Raw genomic sequence first — 22,010 nt, forward strand, 5'->3', positions numbered from 1 at the left:
AGTAATCCAGGCTCCACTAATACCTACACTTCCTCAATGAAAATACACTTTCCACTTGGACATCAGCCCATTAAGCTTTGGGCTGGAATCTCCAGCCTCCCTCCTCCCCCCAACCACCCCTGGGCCCTGCAACTGGCATCTCGCCCCCAAACACCCTGGCCAGTGTGAATATTCCAGCCAGCATATTGTCAGGGCCCAACCAAAAAGATAAACAGTCGGAGACCTACAGGAAAAGGCCTGGACTCTCCATCTATAAATCACCAGTGGGAAGGAAAGAAAAGTGATCCAACTCTTAAAGGATAAAAATCTCAGCAGTCGTGGAGGAAAATTGATGGTCCCTTACAAAGCAGAAGATGTTCACTCCAGGAAAGATGCATGCCTTCAAGTTTTCAAGGAGTCAAAGAAACTCCAACTTCACCCAACCCGACACAGGAAGGAGACAAGGTATACACAATCCCCCAAAAAGCTCACACGATCACTCCGGGCACTAGGTGTCTAGGATGAAGACCCCCCACGACCCGAGTAGCCTCAGACGGGCTTACACTCTCAAGGGTCTGCTGACTTAACAAGCAGCACTGTGCAAACACTAGCCATTTCGCAAACCCACCTTTCGCACATTTTCACTGGATTTCCCGAACGCCCTGGAGCACGTAAGGGACAAGATTCTATCACACAGACCAGTGAAACAGAGAAAGTGACTTACCCAGGGTCATACAGCTAGTTCGCAGCCGATTTGAGATGAGAAGCTTGACTAGGGTTTGGCAAACTTTTATCATAAAGAGGAAAGTATACATTTTTTGGCTCTGTGGGCTGCATGGTCTCTGTGTCAGGTACTCAGCTGTGTGCCACTGCTACATGAAAGCTGCCGGAGACAGCACGTCAGCGAACAGGGCTGGCTGTTTTTCAGGAAGACCTTATTTATGGACACAAACAAGATTTTCACGTATTTGCATGTGACACAAAATATCATTCTCTTTTTGATCCCTTCCCCCATTTGATCCCCCCAACCTGCTACCACCGCCATTTAAAAACGTAGAGACCATTCTGAGCTCACAGACCATACACAAGCAGGCCTATGGGCAGCAGCCTGCCAATTCCAAACCACTGGGGGACCTGAAAATGTCTAGAGCTCCGCAATGCCAAAAAAGACAAATCAGGACTGTTTCCCTGGCCTACTGCAATTTTTAATTATCAGTCCAGTCCAACTGCTTACCTTCTAACACCAAACATAAACCCCAGCCCCCAGGTCTCTGACAGCAATATTGCCGCACACCCATAACATGTTGACATAATCTTAAGACTTCAGGAGAAACATGGACTTTTTACGAGAATTTTTGCACAAAACTCAAAGTTAAGAAACTTTCCACAAACACACGGCGCATGCCCAAGCCACCGCTGCTGGGTTAATATGCTAACTGCAAAGGCATCCCTAAAACCAGCACTGGAAGATTCCTTAAACACAGTGTTGGGGGTGGGTGTTGACACCTCACCCCTCCCTCACCAAGAAGTAGTTTTAGTCTGTGTTCAGTTAAAAAAAAAAAAAATCTGGCCAGAAAGGGGTTAATGCCCTTCCAGGGCTGTGATCTGATAAATGGCTGTGCAGAAAGCAGGTTCCCTCACTTTGAGATATGATGTCACTAACCTTATTGATCCACTATCAGAGAACTTTGCTTATCTCTCTCCTGTGATATACTGCCCCTCCTGTGCTCAACTAGTGTTTAATACACTGCCGGGTGCCCCGCACTCCTCATCGCTCAACACTGTGCAGTGAGGCTGCCACGGGGGCAATATTTTACAGCCAGGCCTTGCCAGGACAGAGGACTCCCCAAGACAGTGGGGAGCGGGGTGCCCACTTGCCTCCGCCGGCCGGCTGCAGGTCCTAGACGCACCTTGACCTTCGGCCAGGGGGAGGACCGACGGGGTCCGGCCTGAGCTTCTCCTTCGGTTCTTTCCTAAAGCACAGCTCCGATCCCTCCTCCAAGCACCCCCCCTTCTTCCACCGTGAGAAGACAACTGTCCGCCAGACGTGTTCAGACGCCCCCAAGTCAAGCCTCCTATTAAGAGAAATAAGCTTCCTGTTCTCCTTCACCACGGTTGCAGGACCTTGGTCCCCAGGAGGTGGAAAGCGACATCCATCGAGGGGCTGACTGGTCATTCAAGACGACTTGTGCCAGAAGGACGGCCAGAGAACATACCCAGGTGTGGCCAGTTAGACTCAGATTCCCAAAGTAACAGGCTTGCAGGGCCGGGAGCAGCGGGGTGCTAAAGCTGCCGCACGCTGGGTTTGGGGTCACCCCCCCAAAGCATACACAACCGTGAATGAGCTTACACCCCCCACCGCCACCCCGGGCAGGAGAGTCAACAAGCGCCAACACACAGGGGAAGCCTGGGAACTGGAGGCACGGAGCTGCCATCAGAGCCCCGGTCCTCGCCCTCGGCCTCGGAGGGTCTCTCACCTTCCACGGACACCCCACCTGCCCCTGGAGGAGCCCGTGGACAGACCTGCCCCTCCCCATGCCATCCCCACGAACAGGGGCAGGGGCCGCCAGGAAGAGTCAGCACGCCCTTCCACTGCCCCGGGGCACCCAGAATTTGCCTAATTGAACATTAACAAGTTGCTACAATAAAGTTCCTCTGTTGTGAGCTAGAAACCTTTTCGGCAACAACAACAGAAGTCTTGTTACAAACTGCTCTCAAAGCCAGGCCTCAGCCTCGACAGGTGTGAACAAGATTTAAACACCTCCTACAACACAATGCAATCCAAACAAAGGGGAAAGTCAATCCCAACCTCCTGGGGCTTCTCCTTGTCTAACATCTCCTTCACTCACTCAGCCCAAGGGAGCCAAGGGAAGCGTGGAGAGGCTGTCTCCAGGCCGGGATGCAAGGAGACCTAACCCACCCCGAAGCCGATTTCCTCCACCGCCTCAGACACGCTGCCATCTCAGCCAGCTCTGCAAGGCCTGGGCTAAGGAGGGGAGGCCACTCAATGCCTCACACCTGGTCCTGGGCCCCCCCATGCACCTTGCATTCCCCTCCCTAACTCAGCCAGCTGATGAACTCCCTTCCCCACCTCCTGCAAAATTCCCACATTACCTGACCCCAGCTGACCATCAACCTCTCCCACTAGAGAGGTGAAGGGAGGGAGAAGACAGAGGAAGACTAGAAACACGCCCAGGGCACAGCGTCTCTACACTGCTCTTCCTACTACCTGGGACACAGGCCATTCCCAACACTTCTTCCTCACAATGTTAGAGAAAGACAGGACTCCAGGCTGCATTTTTTTGTTTGTTTAAAAGAAGGTTGAGGGGTGCCTGCCTAGCTTATTCTGTAGAGCACCTGATTCTTGATCTCAGGGTAGTGAGTTCAAGCCCCACACTGGGTATGGAGCCTACTTTTAAAAAACCATTTTGAGTTAACACTCAAGGTAGAAACACACGAGTATGTGTTGGGCGAGGGAAAGAATGATCCCTCCCACTGATTTTTCGCTCTGGAGTATTAGAGAGAATGCAGCATTTATCTGGAGATTTCTTCTCAAAGCCAACCACATCAACGGGACATGAAAGGAGCTTATCAGACGAATGATCTGCCCAAACCGCCATGCCGGAAAGTGGGCATCCCAGTAGAGAACTCTATGAGCCCCATTGTACCTGCAGGGACATCTTGAAGCTGTTGTTATGGTTACTCAACTTCAAACCAGTGAGCGAGGGGCAGAGAGTTGTGACAGTGGGGGCAAGGAGGGGGCAAAATTTACAACAAAGAAATGGATTCTCCCTCCCTCTTTCCTCTGCTGCAATGAGAACGAAGAATGACAACAGAACAAGACGCAGCCAGCACATATGTACACCTCCAATCATTCCTATCTCGGGCACCCTCTCTGATCTCTTCTTTTCCACAAACTCTGCAGCATTTTTTTAAGTGACAAACACAAACAACCCAGCTTTTAATAAAAAACCAAATAAACAAACCTCACATTTTCTTCCATTGCCAAGACAAAGACTATCAACAATTTTTAAAACTGAGACACAGCCCCCCCCCCCCCCCGGGTGGCTCAGTCAGTTAAGTGACTCAGGTCATGATCCCAAGATCCTGGGATGGAGCCACCGCGCCCCCACCCTCACCCCAGCCCCCCTCCCCACATCTGACTCCTTTCGGGGAGTCTGCTTCTCCCTCTCCCCACTCCCCATTCATGCTCTCTCTCAAATAAATAAAAATAAATAAATAAAAGTGAGAGACAGTGGGGGGTGCCTGGCTGGCTCAGTCAGAAGAGCACGAGACTCTTGATCTCAAGGTTATAAATTCAAGTCCCACTGGATGCAGAGATTACTTTAAAAAAATAAAATATTTCTATAAAAAGTGAGAGTCATAAAATACCACCAGGGTGTCTCCAATAGCAGCTACTCTCAACTTTACCTCCAAATTTGGAGCAAATCCAAGAGGAAGAGGAGCATGCAGACTTATATGTACTATAAAATGTACGTAACTACCTGAATGGAATTTGTTTTCCAGAAATTTTTAGTAATGAATCGGTAGCCTGAAAACAGATCCCATACAATGACTTAATCTGGTTCATTTTCCTCCACGCTCCCCCTTTCTCCTACCAGATGAGCAAAGCAAGTGTCCTCAACGCCTTGGAAGGACAGCAGTCCCCTTGTAAAACAACAGAAAAAGGTTCTAAGGCTCAAGTCCCCTTCCAGGTAGCTGGGAGGATGTAATTGGTGAGGCAGGAGATTAGAAATATCGGCAGCCTCTAAGTAAGACTTTAATTTACTGGCAGATCAATAGAGCCGGGGTTATATTGGCAAAGTGTCTACAGCTCTATTGACTCACGCAATGCCTCTTATCAATTTATCAGAAATCTGGAAGTCAGAAGATATTGTTTGAAGGGAACAGAGAAAAAAAGAAGAGACAGAGAGCGTGAGACAAGAGCCTGAGCAGTGAGAAACCAGGGTCCCCGATGACAAACTTGGTGTGAAGAGTTTTATTCCCAAAGTGTCTCCCGGAAAGGAGGCCAACATGATATAATAATTCAGAGTCCGCTTGTTTCCCCTTACACAGCTCCCTTAGAGTTGTCCTGTGATTGCATTATCCCTAAGCCTTGCTTTCTGGGGGATGAGAACCCTACCAAGGCTACCAAGGCGGCTGGCTGTTGGTTTCCACAAGGAGCAGCTCCCTGCTTTGGATCCCTGTCAAAAGTTGTGGGCAGTCGATGCACGGGCACATCCTCCAGACTTTTTTGGGGGGGGCGGGGGGGGGAATGGAGAGCATTCTGGTGTCTCTCCAGCTCCACCTTAGCTTTAGAGCCTTCTTCCAGGAATCCATATAAGATTTTAAGTAAAAAAAAAGAGTATCTATCCCACTGCCTCAACATTCTCAAGAGGTCATGAAGGGTTTATCAAGACTCACGGTGGCACCTGACCTGATCTCAAGAAGTATAAAGAACATACATTCAAGTTCTATAAATGGAAGTCATGTAGGAGTTTTCACAAATAATTAATCTTCATTTGAAAAGGGCTTTTCAAATATCCAGGGAGCAGACCAGAAGAAAAAAAAAAGGGGGTAGGGAAGAAAAAAAAGTAAACATTAACACTTCACCAAACCTAAATGTCCACACCAAGGAAGGGAACACACAGGAAGACATCAAGTTCCTGAGTATTTCTATCAGATAACTCTGGGGAGCAGGTCATGAAGACATGAAGACACAGAATGTGGAGCATTCCAGTCATCAGGAGGCCAAAGGAAAAGTGATTTTACTTGGTGTGGAGGAACCACAACCTGCTTTTGACAATCCATTTTGGTTCCTGCCTCATACAACAAATTTCTGCTTAATTGCTGTTTTGCATTTCGTTGAGACATCGAGTAAACAGTACTTAAGTGTTTCCAGACAAAAACAATAACTCACTAATGACTAAGGCACTGCTAATTAAAATGCCCCTGTGATGGCATGACTGGACTGAGAGCCACCAGAGCCACCAGAGAGAACTGCCCGGGCCTTGAATGCACGAACGAGAAGGCAAATATAACTGGGGGATGATGTTGCACCCTGTCCCCTGCAGGTCACAGAGGTCCTCTGGCTGCCAAGACAGGTGCACTTCACTGGAAGCAGGTAGGGGAAGCTCAGAGAAGAGGTAGGGGTGGGGAAGTGAAGGCCCTGGGGCTTTGGGGCGGGGCGGGGGAGGACTGCCTGCTCCCTAACAGAACATACATTCTGGAACCCTGTGGGAAAAGCGACCCTGTATGGCCCTCCAGATGTTGAGTTCCCATGTCCCCCCCCCCCCCCCCCTGAGGAAAAAGAAAAAGAAATACAGATGTCCTACCCTGCTAAGGGCACATGAAAGATGTGCCACGCTGACCAAACAGATCCTTCGCCACACTTCTTACAGGGCGGGAGGTCCAGAAGCCTTACTTCCTAATTATCCTTTAAACCAGAAGGAGGAGTCAGGCAAAATGAAACAAAGGTAGACTATGCCACCTGGTCAGTGCTAAAGGAGGAGTTTACCCAGATCGTCAAAATCCACAAGCACATTTGACAAAATGAGGGGAACACAGGAAACGTCTCTTCCTCCCCAAACAAGAGATCAAAATAGCCAGACTTCCCCCTCGAGAGAAGCTTTCCTCTCTGCGCTCTTCCATCCTACAAGACAGGGGTCTCCCACCATCGCTCTTCCAGTCTCCGCCTTCAGAACCAAGGGGAGGGAGAGAAGACGGGGGCAGCCCCTAGTCCGGCAGCTGGCAGGCGACTGTATCCTCATCCTCCTCTGGGCAGGTCTCTAACCTGCAGAGGCAGAGGCTGTGGAGAGTCAATGACACCGCAGGGGCCCGATCCCCGATCCCCGTTGGCATTCGGACTCGGGCCCTCTAGGGAAGAAAATCAGGGAGGTCGAACTGTTTCCGTTCACCTAACTGTGGAAGTAAACTAATCAGAGGCCGCGGGGAGGGGTCGCCGGGCCAGGCACTAACCAGATAGTTCTCCGCGTGGGTAGCGGGCACGGGACGGGGCAAGGGGAGGAGGGGGACACGGTGGCTTCTCAGTCACTCCTTGGCAGGGGGGGATGAGGGTGATGCTGACGAGAAAGCCAGGCTCCCCTTTCCACCCCACCCCTTCTCCCTGCCCCCCCCCCCCCCCAGCTAGAGCCCTCCTGACCCCTCGCAGCGCCACTAGAATTCCTCCCCCAGGCAGTGGCAGGTGGGAGAAGAATTCGGGACAGCGGGGTGGCACAGAGGGAAGGGCCGGGGGACCCAGCCCAAACAAGCCCAGCATGGCATTTTCAACCACAAGACAGGGGAGCATCCCCTCCGTGGAAAGGGAACCTCAGCCACCAGACTTCACTTTGCTGCACCCCACCCCGCACCCAGGAGGGTCCCTGGCGCCCGGCCAGCACCTCCACGCAGCCCATGCGGCCCCGGAGGGAGGATGGCGGAGGAGGAAGGGCCCTGCCCAGAGCAGAGCGTGCGCAGAGAGGGGTTAAACTCCCCTTGGCTGACAGAAGAAGAAACTTCCCTGTCGTTCCAGGAGGGGTGGTGGGCGCCTGGCACAGCAGCACGCGAGGGAGCCCGAGGCGGCCCCTCTCCCTCCCTGGCCTCCGGCACCCCCGGGTCAGGGCAGCCGGGAACCGGGAGCCGCTGGCTATCCCAGCTCAAGGCCTGACCACGGCCTCTAAAACGTGAACGGGTTCAACTTGACTGGGGAAGGGGGGTGGGTCCTGGCACTCTTTTTAAATGCAGATTTGAACTTTTCACCCGGGGTCAGACAGCTGCGCTACTCCGTCCCCAGCAGAGGCCGGCGCCGGGGGCCACTCAACCTCACACTTTCACAGTTTTTTTTTCCTGCCTGCTGAAGGAATCAGATACCTCCCCCTCCCTAAAACCCCAAACCCGTGCCCGCCTCTCGGCTTACCGGGGGCACAATTGCTACTGTCCTTCCCCAGGAGGCCCCAGAATCAGCTGAGGCTGGCTGTGTGCCCCGGGCACGGCAAAGCAGAAGGGAAACTGTTCTTATCACACGCATCGACTAAGGAATGCTAAGATCAATAGTGAGAAAACCCCAGTCCTTCACCGAGGCTCTGCAAGAAGATGCATCCTCTGTGGGACTCACTTTACCACTGCTCTTTCTATTAGCAGAAGCCAGGGGAGAGCTTTCCTTGCTATTTCACTCTTAAGAGCTGTAAAGTTAGCAGGACCGAGTCACCTAGCTCTGAGAAGTCACCTCGTAAGTGAACAGGGGAAAAATATTAACAGCCTATTAAAAAAAAAATCTAGGGGCGCCTGGATGGCTCAGTCAGTAGAGCACAAGACTCCTGATCTCAGGGTCGTGAGTTCAAGTCCCATGTTGGGCAGGGAGCCTACTTAGTTTATTATTATTATTATTATTATTATTATTATTATTATTATTATTATTATTTTTTAGAAAAAGAAAACTCTGGGGACGCCTGGGTGGCTCAGTGGTTGAGAGTCTGCCTTTGGCTCAGGGTGTGATTCCCCACAGGGACCCTGCTTCTCCCTCTGCCTGTGTCTCTGCCTCTCTGTGTTTCTGTGTCTCTCATGAATAAATAAAATCTAAAAGAAAAAAAAATCTTCTGTTCTCACCTACAAAAAATAAAAAAATAAAAAGTCTAGACTAGGGCTTAGTGTCTCTATCACATCCCTGAGCCTCACATGCAAGATGGTTTCTGGGTTTTCCTTATCTCTCTCTGGCCCTGCCTTTCACCTCCTGCAACTAGAGATGCCCACTAGCCCTAGACTAGAGAAAAGATTGCTGTGTGTGTGCATGGCACTGAGTTATTGTGAGAAATGAGAAATCCAAAATAAGCACTAAGGGAAGAAAAGGAGAAGAGTGTTAGGGTTGGGATAGGTGACAGGATCAACAGCAGTAGCTCCTGCTCTTACACCCCTGGGTAGTGCTGCAGAGGCCAAAAGGAGGGCCCCTCCAAGCAACAAACGACACCTGCCCATTAAACTCGCCAGGAAGCCTGCATGATGTCAGAGCGGACCATGCACCAGGTACCCACTCATCCATAGTCCTGGATTCACCCCCAGTCCTGCCACAAGCTGGTAAGCCACCATGAAAAGGGTGAAACAGGTGGCTTCTAGAGAGCCCTGCAGTCTGCCAGCCTGTGATTTCATGAATAGAGGGGGGAGGACATGCAAAGCAGTCAGAATGTTGTCAAGAACACACCACATCTCAAGGCCAATGACCACTGTCCTGCTGTACCCCCTCTCCTACTAGGGTCTGGCCCACCTTGCTGCCACTGCTGGGATTCTTTGTTTGGAAAGGCCTTCAAAGCCAGGCAGATACCTCTGCTTTCTACCTCTGCTTTCCACCTCTGCACAGCAGCACCAGAGTTTTGCCTCCTGGCAACCTCATGAGGGTGTCAGGAGAGCCAGGCAGCTGTTATAGAAGAAACTGTGTGTAGTTGCAGCCTTCCCCCCCCCCCCCCCCCCCCCGCCCCGAACTCCAGTAAGTGGAAGTAGCTGGTCACAAAAACAATGGTGACCCAGCTCCATCCGTGGAATGCCTCGGAGGAGCCCAGGGAGCATCCTCTGAGTCAGCCCTGCCCAGTCCAACAGGTGGCCACTAGCCCCTCTGGCTAGCCAGCCTATGAACTGTGCTAGTCCTAGTGAGAGGTGCTGGAAGTAGAAAACACACAGGATTTTTTTTGCCTGTAAGTATGCGAAATGTCTCATTAATAGTTTTATCTCGATTATATGTTAAAAATGACATTTCAGGAATATTGGGCTCAATAAAGTTTCAAAAAATTCTACCACTTTCTTTCTAATGTCTCGAATGTGGTTACTGGAAAATCTGAAGCTATGCATGTGACTCGTACCATGTCTCCAGCTAGAACAGTGATGTCCTAGAACCTCGGTCTACCTCTCACCTTCTGATTCAGCCAAGAGCTCAGTGTCCTTCAATATGACTGAGACAGAATTTTCTGGTCTATTTTGAACATCCCCCTAAAGCTACAATGTACCGACTCCCAAGTGATACTTCTAATTGCCCTGAAAATTCTTAGTATCCAAATAAGCCACTGCCAAACTGCAAGGGGGGAAAAAAAGGTGGAAGTTCAGATCAGGTGTCTAACAGAAGGTAGACAAGGTCAGTGGCATAGAGCACCTCTTCCAAAACATCACCAAGTACTTCGGAGACCAAGAGTTTGCTTTTAAAAATAATAATGAAAAAATAAATAAATAAAAATAAATAAATAAAAAATAAAAATAATAATGAAAAGTCGTTTCTTGTGGTTTAAGGCAAGGATCGCCTATTCCAAGCCTTGCCTAATACTCCAGCCTGATCTCTTACTGTCAGGAGCAGAGTTTCCCCTTTTAATAGCCCTCCCCATCCCATAAAATATGCCCAGCAGGAGCTTGCTACCTACCCCCCCATCCCACCCCAGTATACACACACTTTATATGGGGAGAGAATGGGGAGAGAAGGGGGAGGAGGAGGAGCAACAGAGAACACAGGCATGGCCCCTTCCCTATTAGAAAGTGCCCATCCTACCACTAGGGATCACAGGCCAGTCTCATTTCTCCATGTAAATGAACTTTTTAGCCACCTCCTCAAAGAAGAAAAGCCGCACAGATGCGGAAGGCCCGTCCTGGGGCACACAATTACAGCCATTTGCATTCCTCCAGCAGCAGGATTAGCACAGGAATGTGCTTTGCAGCTTTGTGGGGGGAAAGGGAGTTTAGGAAGAAAAGAAGGGGGGGTCATTTCTCCCTGGTCTGTCCATCCGAAGCTCTATGATACACTTCCACCTCTCTGAGAGTCAGAAAGTGGAAATAACTCCTGCTCAGGCTTTCTAAAGACGGGAGGTTGAAAAGCCCAGGGAAGGGGAGCAGGCGGTAGGAGGCAGGAGGGGGGGGGGGGGCGCTGTGTGTGTTAGGGGGAACTGCCCCTCCTGGTGCTTTGATCCCCTTGGTCGCTAGGAGAAACCAACTTTTCTCCCTGGGTTAATCAAAACCAAATTACTCAGGAATGTGGCAGGACAGGTCTGAGCTTCCAGGTCCCTTTGTCTTTGAGGATTTAAAATGAAAAAATAAATTTTTTAAAGCAGATGGCAGTGGCTTACAAGAGAGGTAAAGTGAAAAGTCTGAAGGAATCTTAGACCACATCCCCACCCCAACCCCCCAAAAAATCTGTAAACATACTCCAATCTATCAATAAGTTATTTTTGTAAGTAAGTCCAAACCCCAAAAGAACCTCCCATTTTATCCTTTACCATCCCCCAAGAAAAGACCCCCCCACACACACACACACACCAAACTATACCTCGTCAAACTGCAAATAAGAAACCATGCAAGACTCAACGACACCCAAGTGCCACAACCCGGTTATAGAAAATGTATTATTAAAAGCAAAGTCCCCAGTAGCTGAGGAATAGATCTTCTCCGAGCATCAAACTTGAGAGTATTCTGTGGTGCAAGGTGCTTCCTAGGGAATCCTGGCCTAGGAAGGTGAGCATGCAGTCCCTGTGCAAATCCATCGATCAAATCAATGGTGACTTTGTAAGCTTTGGGATCTCTTCACTCTAGAAGGGCAGTGTTTAGGGAATGGCTCAGTGTAGGGATGAAAGGGTACCATGGGTGAAAGAAGACACCCCTACTTATCCGCTGTCCAGAACAAGCTGGGATCTCACCGCCCAAAGCTGTCCTGACAGGAAAGTGTGCTGGGTGTGCTGGACAGCCCAGAGACGCTGTTTCTGTAACTGGAGAGGCAAGAAGAAAAGGCTGACCTCAGACATGAAAGAAACCTAGGGCCCGGAGCTATATTAAGGCCTCCACACCTCCTCCCTAGCTCGCACCTTTAGCAGGCTGGTGGCACTGGGGGAGGTGTGGCCCTGCAGGCGAGGCTTCTGGAGACTCTACCGCTAATATCCCAGCTTACATTATATGAGGGACAGCTAGGAGGGAGGTGTCCCCAGGCACTTGGGAGCAGGAATACGAACAGGTCTCCATGCATTATAAAATGTTGCCATGCTTCACTGAAAAACTTGATGAGCCCCCACCACCTCCCTCAAAAAAAAAAAAAAAAAAGATAAAATAAACAAACAGTGCACCACCAGTTAAGTTACAGGGCCTGGACTCAAAAGATAAAATGAGGCCAACATACAGGCCTGACTACCAGCTCACCATAAATTGTAACTGGCCCCAGGCCTGCGATTATCTGGAAGGTTGCACTAAAGTAACTTTTAAAATACTCTTCACCTTATCTTTAGTCCCAGTCAAACACATACATACATCACCCGTCTCAGATCTCTGCCATTAGTGTTCCATTTAGACTTTTCCAAAACAAGGTCATCCCAGTAGGGCCCTTGCCCTGTTTCCGGTCACAGCTGCGGACTTTCACCCCCTTCTCCAACAAAAGGGACCTTGTACACAAAATTAACCCGAACCATTAGTCTGTGCGGTGTGAGAGAGTACATTGAGCCCTCAGAGTATTTACCCTCCTTCCAGGCCCGGCCCAGGGTACTGCCCAGAGGGCCTCCCCCACGGAGGCCGGGGGAGCTTCCCCAGAGATTAGAGGCCCAGCTCCCTCTGCCTGGCTCTGTGGCTGCAGCTGTGCCTTCAAGGCCCCACTTTTCAGAGAATAAACATAAAGCTTTTTTTTTTTTTTTTTTTTTTTTTGAAAAGAAAGAAGGAAAAAATTTTCTTCCAGACTCAGTAGAAAATAGTGTGATTTCAGCACTGACAAGGGCTGGAATCATCCTAGATACTGCTGAGGTGTCCCAATAGGGCGGCCACTAGCCACATAGGGCTCCTGGGCACTGGAAATGCCGCTCGTCCCAACTGCTAGAACAAGAATGTCACACCATGCGGTGCATAAAATACCCACTTTTATTTTTTAATAATCTCTATACCCCACATGGGGCTTGAACTCACAATCCCAAGATCAAGCGTCACAGGCTCTACTGACTGAGCTGGCCAGACATCCCTCATTTTAACTTCATTCCACCTGTTTCTTTTTACTTTCTGGTGACACGACCACAAGAAAATGTACAATTGCCTATAGGACTTGGGTTCTTTTTCTACGGGACAGCACTCTAGAGGACAACAGTGATAAAGCCTCAAACAGGAACCTGTTACCATGCCCTAAAAGGAAAGGCTCTTAGTTTTCAAATGCTAAAAAGACCCGAAAATTAAGCAAATGGCGACATCTGATATCTGCTAGGTCACAGCACAAGCTCAGAGGCCGGTCAACATGTCTGACTTGGAGGAGGCCGGAATCTGCCATCTTTTTATCCAACAGAACAAATGCAATCTCTGTCCCAGAGGTTCTCAACCTGGAATGATTCTGCTTCCCCAGGGGACCGTGGGCAATTCCTAGAGGCATTTTTGGGGCGGGGGGGACGTGCTACTAAGTGGGGAGAAGTCAGGGATCCCCCACGTCCCCCAATGAAGAACCACCCAACCCCAAATGTGAACAGTGCCCAAACAGGAAGGAACTAGAACTGAGGTCCACTCAAGCACCTTTCAGTACTCAGATTTCCAGGGGCAGGGGGCCAGAGGAGGCACCCCTTCACAAAATGGTTTGCCTGCATGCTTAGAGATGGTCACAAGATTTTGTGGCATCAACAATGTGGGCACGTGAAAATAGTAAGAGTGATAACGTTAAAACAACAGTCATTTTCTCACCAGTCTGAGGACGGTGTCAAGGGGTTGATAGGTCTGGGTAGCTCTGTTTTTCAAACTAGTAGGTAAAAATATGGGGCTCAAAACTCAGAGCAACGGGACCCAGATCACCCTCCATGCAAAATGACCCCACTCATGGAGGATTTCAACCGGGCCAGCCACTTGCATGCCCACCCCTGACTCAGAGGTTCCAGTGATGGGCGACTGAGAAGCAAGGAGCTGTGATCCAACCTGCAGGGACAGGAAGGGGACAGGGCAATGGACAGACGAGGCCCAGAGAGGAAGAGCGGAGGATGAATGAGAACAGTCCCTTCCGCAGAGACAGGCTGGGAGGCAAAGCAGGAAGGGGGGGTGGGGGGGAGGCACATGATAATTAACTCAGCAAGTTGATAGTATTTGCATATAAATGCCTCCACAAATCACTACAAACAAGCCAGGACAAGTCAGGCCTATTAGCATATACAAGCCAGCCCGGGAAGGCCTCTCTAGGTGGGTCATTGAGTGGGCTGCTCACTTAGAGGGCCGCCTGCCAGTTTCAGGGGGCGGGGTGGGGGGCACGGGAGGGGAGGGGAGGGCTGGGGAGGATGAGGACGCTCTGTCTGCTTCACTCCTAAACACATTTAGCTGCAGCATGTCAAAAAGAGCTGGCCTTATTCCCAGCCCTTAAGGGGGGAGCCGAAGAAATGCTGGACCTTTGGGTTGATTTCTTCCAGGGTGCTGAAAGACAAAAGTAGCAGAGGGCAGCGGCCACAATGGAAGAAACACAAAGGAAGAGGAAGGCTGGGGATGGGCGCTATCATTTGTGGAGAGGCCACTCTCCAAGCCAACTGCCTTGAGGGCGGTTTTCTACGGAGCTGAACCCCCTCTTTAATGTGAAGTGTGTATTATGCCCATTTTACAGATGAAGGAAGTAAGGCTCAGAGAGATTCGATCACTGGTCCAGTCACACAGCTAGGCCAGGCCAGAACTGGGCCTCAGGTCTGTGACCCCGGCAGGCAGACAGGTACACGCTAACCGCAGGGTGAAGAACACCAGCCAGCCTGCCAAAAAAAGCAGGCTCTTCTGATTCACCTCCGCTTCTCCCACAAAACCGAGTGTGAGCAAAAGAACCCCCAGTGTAAGGGCTGGCTCATTAGCCGCTCTCTGATCCTAAAGTGACCTCTCCCCGGTTTTACTAATTATCTCATTCCTTCAACCAATGAAGAAGACTGCACCTCCCTCCAGTTAGACACTTGAGCGTCTGCACTAGGATCTCGTCTATTCCCCAATGTCTCCCCTGTCTGGACAACTGTTCCAGCTTCCCCAGCCAGGGCAAAATAAAGTGACGGGCCTTTCCCAAAAATGTAGTTCTCCTGTTTCCCTAAAGACAACTCTGCCTCTGGGTGGAGGAAAAACCAGACCCAACTTCTTTGAAAATCTCAGCGATGTTGATGCTCAATCTCAAATGATGTTGAGCTGTATCATTTTCACTACTGTCACATCTTTTACCTGGAAATACATTTTTTTTAATTTTTATTTATTTATGATAGTCACACACAGAGGGAGAGAGAGAGGCGGAGACATAGGCAGAGGCAGAAGCAGGCTCCATGCACCGGGAGCCCGACGTGGGATTCGATCCTGGGTCTCCAGGATCACGCCCTGGGCCAAAGGCAGGCGCCAAACTGCTGCGCCACCCAGGGATCCCTGGAAATACATTTTAAAAGGAAGCCAAGTAGGCCCAGGTAACAAGTGTTCATACAGCCAGGTACACCGATTGACAGTGTTTATCAGAGCCTGTCCCCTGGCAAGAACTATGTATGGAACATAAAAGTGACACCATTCAAGAAGCTGGTAAAACAGAGGTGGTATTTAACAACAGTCACTTGAACACTGACACCAACCTCCTGACACACAGTGAATCCACAGGCTTCCTAAGTATCCAGAAGTTGACCTGACGCTGTAAGCAAGGATGCAGATGTTCCACGGAGAAATACAGAGTTGTTACAAGAAAAGCAAAAACCACTCCCCCTACAAGCCAAATGTACATTAAGAACCAGGGCCCCGAGCCAAAGAGCATTTTAGGAAGCAGGGCCTGAAATGGTGGAAGAGGCGTGCATTGTTTCTTGAGCAGTTAAGAAAAATTGTTTAAAAAAAAGAAAAAAGAAAAAAAAGAAGGGAAAGTTGCTGAGAGGGAGAAAAAAAACACACGTGGTTTGTTTTTCTGTTTTGTTTTGTTTTTTTGTTTTTTTTTTAGCACATTCTCACCGGACAAAAAGATGTCAGGAAGAGAAAAGTTGTCCCAAACAGGCCACTCAGAGACCGTTAAGTGTGGGAAGCAAATAAGTTCGTGTCTACACGTATGTACTTTTTATAGACTTACAAGAGTTAAAACTCTTTTGAAAAGGGCTTTTTATACACTGAAGGGAGACTTCCATATTTAAACAGGCACTTACATGACTTGCGGGGGGGGGAGGGCAGGGAGGGCCTGCAAGGCTGAAATCAAATATCAAATTAAGCCCCTCGGTCTTTTCTTCCCTCGGCTCATCTGACTCCAGAGATCCAAGAGAGAAGTCCTGCACCTGCCTGGGAACCGGCAGTTTAAGGCTGAAATGCAGAGCCCACGGCAGAGGTGTGCACAGGCCACAGACATGTTTTTCTCCAGTCACATTCCTGGGTGAAACTGGGCATAACCAAGAAACCACAAAATTGTCTTCTTGCACCCACTTCCCCCCACCCAGCCCCCAATCTCCAAGCAGGTCAGCCCTCCTTACCCCTCAGGAAGTCTACACACTGTCCCCCCTCCTGGTCTGCTAGCCCCTACCATGCTTTAGCCTCCCATCACTCCCATAACCCAAATACCCGGCTCTTCTCTAGGGCTGTTGCTGCCCCAAGACACACACACACACACACACACACACACACACACACACACACACATTAACACTAACACACACAAAGTAGGGAGATCTGAGCAGTCTCCAATTTCTGCCTCCAGAAGCCTGAGGTTGGGGGGCGGGGGGGGGGGGGGGGGGAGTGTCTCACTCCCAGATCAAAGGTTTGTGGCCAAAATCACTTTCAGGACAGTCCGTGAAATCGGCAGCAGATGAAAATTCCACTGTCTTTTCACAGAGTCCAACGGAGCCAGTTTTCCCAGTTCAGATGACGGAAGATACTCTATGAACTCCCAAATGTTGCCCCAAAAGGCCCACTTAAAAAATTAAAGACAAGATAATCATTTAAGAGAGCCTTTAAGGCTATTATGTGATTAGCAGAAGAGAAGGGGAGATGGATGTTGGCAACTCCCTGAGTTCACTGCTCAGGGGGGTCTTCATGGCTTCAGTCTCAAGCCAGCAAGAGCCAGAGGGAGGAGGGGGCGGGAAGGGAGTGCAGGTTCAGCCCACCCCACTCCTCCCTTCCATGGCAGCCTGACACCCACTTCAAGGAGGGGAGAGGATGGAAAAATCTTGGAGGGAGACAAAATTTAAAGCATGAGCAGCTCAAACACCTAAGACCCCTGCCCCCAGGGCACAGAAGGACAGGGAAGGCCCCTCTGGAGGGGTGCACCAACTTCCCCCAACCCCCCCTCCCATTAATCCTCCTATTGACAGACTGCATAAGGACCCTCCTGTAGGAAGGGAGAAGGCTTCACCCAAAAGGCAGATTAAGCCCAGGCATTTTACTAAGAGGTCCTGTCTGGGGTTAAAACCAACAAAACAGAAGTCTTACTCTGAAATGAAGCCAATTTTGTCACCTAGCAAACTTTCTATGTCTCGTTTCCCATTTTTATTCACACCCCTATCCTAGCAAAAGCAAGAAACTCCAGCAATGAAGGGTGAAAGAAGGGAAGAAACATCAAAGGAAAAAAAAATTCACCTTTAAAAGTCACAAAGAAGCAGCTAAGGCACCTTTCTTGGGCAAAGAACTCTCTAGAAACACATCCATCACTGCTAGACCACTCACGGCCTTGTCTCCACCATCCTGTCCCCTGCTCCAAAGAATGAAAACCAGAAAGAAAAAAAAAAAAACACAAAAAACAAAAAAACATTCAAGTTGTCTCACTGCTGTGAAGCTTCAGCACAAAGCTGCTGTCAATTCCCCAGTTCTTGTCCATACAGGAGACATTTACCACATTGGGGGAGGGGACCCTCTAACATCTGATTGATCTCTTTGAACATGTGCAAAGTGACAATCTGGCAGCCAACTTTAAATCATATAGAAAGGAAACCTGACAGTTGTTGATTTTGTACTTTTTCTCCTTAATCTGGATTTTGAGAGTGGCTTGCCAATGAGCCAAGATTTTTGCCAGAGTTCCTCCCTCGGGGCAATTTGACTCAATCTTAGCTTCTGTATGTTTCTCCATTTGAGCAGCCTAAGGACTCTGGACACCATGCTTTGGACCGAAAAGGCACCCTTTAAAGTCTGGCTGAGACTAGCTCCTGCAAAGGCATTCCCTTGCCCGTGCTCCATTAAAACTGGGTCCCCATTTCCTGGACCGCAGCTTCTAACCCAGGCAGAGCATGGTGGTTCTGGGCTGTGCTGGGATTTCTCACAATCCCCATTATGACCAAATTCTCCTACCAGAGCATTTGGATACCCCTGTGAAGTGCACTGCAATGGAATCTGCCTTCCTGTTGTGTTTTGATGGTAACGCCCCCATCCTGGTTAATTACACGAGCCTTGGGAAGCAGAGTAGGCCAGTAGGCCCCAGCATTACAGAAATAGGCCAGCCTAAGAGCAAGTAACCATTTTAATAACAAATGAAAGCATAAACCACAGCACACACCATGCTTGTTGAGGTTAGGAGTCAGGTGCATTATCCCTGTAATCCTGGCAAGTGTGAGATGAAGCCTGCAAGTTTCTTCAGGCTGGAATCACTATCACTGTCATCTCACCAAGATGATGAGGCGTAAACCCTTCAGGTTTGGAAGCAAACTAGATACTCTAAAAAGTGGGTGTAATAAGTCACTCTTCCTTCTAGTGTTCGGAAGGGTTCCCCACACTTTTATAAAATGTTGCTTAGTCACTTAAATATTTACATGTTAACTTGAGGCTGCTGCAAGTCCCAGGTGAAGGTCTGCTTTGGGCCCTCCAGCACTTCCAGGCTCTCACAGTAACCCCTCAGAAGCAACAAACAAACAAAAACTCCAATGCCCAACAGCACACAGTGACAATAAGTAAGGACACACTCCCCGAATACCACTTGTGACCAGAACTGAGGTAACTGAGCTAAATCATCACGAGCCCCAGATAATACTTCGCTGGGATTCCGCAATCACAGATTTATTCCACCTGTGGGTCACCCAAGGTGAACCAGGCCTGTCCTGGTAGCGCCTACCAATCATCATTTTAAGTAATAATGATGAAAAGTGAAATCTCGTTTATTTTAGCTCCTTGCCACTGGCAGTCCAATTGGCACCGAGTTTACACGGCAGTCCGAGCCAATCCCAAAGCAGCAAGAAGGAAGGCACTTCGCTGTCCTGTTGGAAGGAGCCAAACAGAGGCCTGCGGGGAGCACTGTTTTATTTGGGTCCTTTCCACCCTCCCTGAGTATTCATTTGTGCAAATAAAAGACGGAAGGGAAGAAACCAAAATTAAAGTTTCAGGTGGTTGGGGAAGCAGCTCAGATTTTTTTTTTTTTTTTTTTGAAGAGTTACCAAGTGTTTCCCAATAGTTCCCTGTCAATCACAACTGTTTTCAGGAGAGCTGGAAAACAGCAGCTCTATCCCAGAGAAAGTGCAGCCGCTTCAAAAGAGAGCTGGGAGAGAGAGGTGACCCATGTCAGGAAGACAGAAGGTCTCCAAGTCATTTAATTCCCTGTGATTCCAAAAGGGCTGATTTTAAAATGTAAAAGTGCTTGTTTCTGCATCTGCCCCATGTTGTTAAATAACACTTGGGCAATTAAATAAAAGAGCAAAGTGTGACCCTAGCCCATTCCAAGAGGCACTTACACGCTCTCTGAAAACATGCTGGAAAGTAAATGCAGACAGTCTCCTTAGTCCTGTAATTTAAGGACGAGGGAGAGGAAAAGTTTCTCTTGGCCTTCACAGCCACACACCCTCTGAAAGGGGGCCTTCCGGGTCTCTGCAAAAGAGAATGAACAAAAATACAGGTGTGCAAACATCCAGGTGTATGCCTCTCTCCGAGGACTCTGTTCCTGAAACCCTTACATGATTGAGGACTGTGGATCATCCTGACTTTCCACACATCCCACCTCTGTTCCTTACTTGCTTTTCGTGTCTGGGTTGGGTAAAGAGGATTCAGAATCTCAGGCCTCCAGTGGCTGTTCTAGTAACAAGGAACAGGCCATGCTCAGGCCCTGGCCTCTCTGGATCGGTTACCTTGGAAGGTGTAGGTTTTCCTCTCACGTGCAGGTCTCTGCCCCAGCACTCGGGCTTCCTTCTCCAGCCCAGCCTCCTGGAACTCATGATTTTTAGGGTTTCCCCTTGAAACTTATCCAGAAACCACAGCCATTAAAAGAACACGAAGGTTTGACACCTCCTGAATTTAGGAATGAGGGGACTCAAGGGGCCAACTCTACAAACTCGCACCTGCTGCTTGATGGCAAAGAAACAAAGTTCCCCAACTAGTGGGAGCGAGCTTTAAATTATACTCTATTTATTTAGTGACTTGTCTCCAAGGATCTCGAAGCATGGGGCGAAATAGGATGACGTGTAACTTTCTCACTATCTACCTTCAAGGCTTAAGTTTGTTTTCCTTGCTGTGCCTTGATACATTCCACCAAGCAGGCCCCAGCCCTAGGAAAAGGCCTTCTCCCTGTGCCCAAGTGGGGGCCCTCTGATCTCTCTGAGCTTATCTGTCAGGGGCTTTTAGAGTCTTCCAGGGCTGTGAAATGACACAAACGGGGGGTGGGGGGGGGTGGAGACAGTGACGACCCTCCTGGATTCACCTGCTGATGGCTTTCATTTAAACCAGTTTTACATCCTGTGCACCGCTAAAGCCAGGCAGGGCACTCTTGTAATACACCAGGCACCAGGGATGGTCTTTGCCCTCCAGGTGTTTCACCATTCTTATAAGACAGGTATGTCCAACGCATTAAGACCATTTTCCAGAAAGTTCTTTTCCTGCTACTAAGTGTGCAACAATGATTACTTTTTTTTTCCCCCTGCTGTTGACCTAACTTGGGCAATCTCTCTCCTTTAACAGGACAAACATCATAGCTCTCCCTCTTCTCCACGCCTCTCCCCACGGAAATGTCTTCCCAGAGTGCGACCTAAACTCCAGTTAGAGGGTGGGCGAGCGGCTCTCCTCTCCAAAGGTGCCTTCCAGCTCCAAACCCGGTTCTCCCTTTAGTGACGCCACAATAAGCGCATTCTTCACATTGTTTCAAACTGACCAGCGACTTCTCTGGTGCTGAAGAGGGTGCATTTTGGGGGGCGGGGAACCCAAACTTTTAAAGGACGCTAGCGCTGCCCCAAAAGCAAAATAAGGAAGGAAGAAGGGAAGAAGAGGGAGAGAGAGGGGTGGGGTGGGGGTGGGGGTGGGGTGGGGGTGGGGGTGGGGGGAGGCGGCGGCTTCCCCGGGGCCCAGCAGAGCCGAGCCGCTCCCCACCCCCAGGTAGCTTGCTCCGGAATCCACTAGTTCAAGTGCATGCAGCCCGCCCTTCCCCCACAGGCCCCGCGCGGAGAGGAAGTTCAGCCAAGATCCGCGGCACCTGCCCGCCGCGGCCGGCGCGAGGCTGCACTCACCTGGCACACAAAGGCTCCGCGCACCTCCGCGGGGAGGCGGCGCCCGCAGGTCCCGGGGGCGGCAGCGGCACCCGCGCCCCGCGCTTGCCCAGCCCGGGCGGCCTCCTCCGGGGCTCCGGGGTGGCTCCGGCTAGGTGCAGGGGGGCCGCGGGCCGGGGCCGGGGGCTCATGCTGGCGGCCGCCCCTCCCCGGGAGGGAGGGAGGGGGAGGGGGAGGGGAGGGGCGGGGAGGGGCGCCCCGGGGCGTGCGGCGGGGCGCTGGGGGCGCTGGGGGCGGGGAGGCCCCCCGGGGCGCGCTCGGTCCGGGTCCCCGGCTCCGGCTCCGGCTCCGGCTCCCGCTCCCTCCCGGCTCGCGCCCGCCGCCCGCCCGGAGTCGCTTTATGTAAATGAAGCTCAACTCGCAGTTTGCAGGCTCACCGCCCGGGGGAGGGGGGCGGGCGGGGCGGGGGGCCTTCGGGGATCCACATTACACAGCAACAAAGCGGAAGGTTAATTCGAAACTCCCAGCGCCGCCGCCGCTCGGCTCCCCGGGCAAAGCCTGACATCTACAGTCGCGCGGGCGCAGGCCGGGGCTCGGGGCTCGGGGCTCGGGGCTCGGGGCTCGGGGCTCGGGGCTCGGCGGCGGCGGCGGCGGCGCTGGCGGCGGGGACCCGGGCCCCGGGGGCGCTCGCCGCGCCGCGCTGCGCAGGCCGGGCCG

At 50.6% G+C, this 22,010-nt stretch overlaps 1 protein-coding gene across 4 annotated transcripts in view; it reads right to left on the reverse strand.

The window, feature by feature from the left end:
* Nucleotides 1-22,010, reverse strand: part of ZFHX3 (zinc finger homeobox 3) — a 956,897-nt gene that overhangs the window by 208,549 nt on the left and 726,338 nt on the right. Inside the window, exon 1 of one of the 4 annotated variants that reach the window (XM_026011599.2) lies at nucleotides 21,315-21,452. The exons of 2 other annotated variants lie outside the window; for them this stretch is intronic. The gene's annotated coding sequence lies outside the window, so the exon portion shown is untranslated. Of the gene's footprint in view, nucleotides 1-19,556; nucleotides 19,693-21,314; nucleotides 21,453-22,010 lie in introns of those variants that run through there. One more of the 4 variants, XM_072731602.1, reaches the window with a different exon arrangement.

This window comes from Vulpes vulpes, chromosome 12 (genome assembly GCF_048418805.1).
Source record: "Vulpes vulpes isolate BD-2025 chromosome 12, VulVul3, whole genome shotgun sequence".
NCBI classification, from domain to species: domain Eukaryota; kingdom Metazoa; phylum Chordata; class Mammalia; order Carnivora; family Canidae; genus Vulpes; species Vulpes vulpes.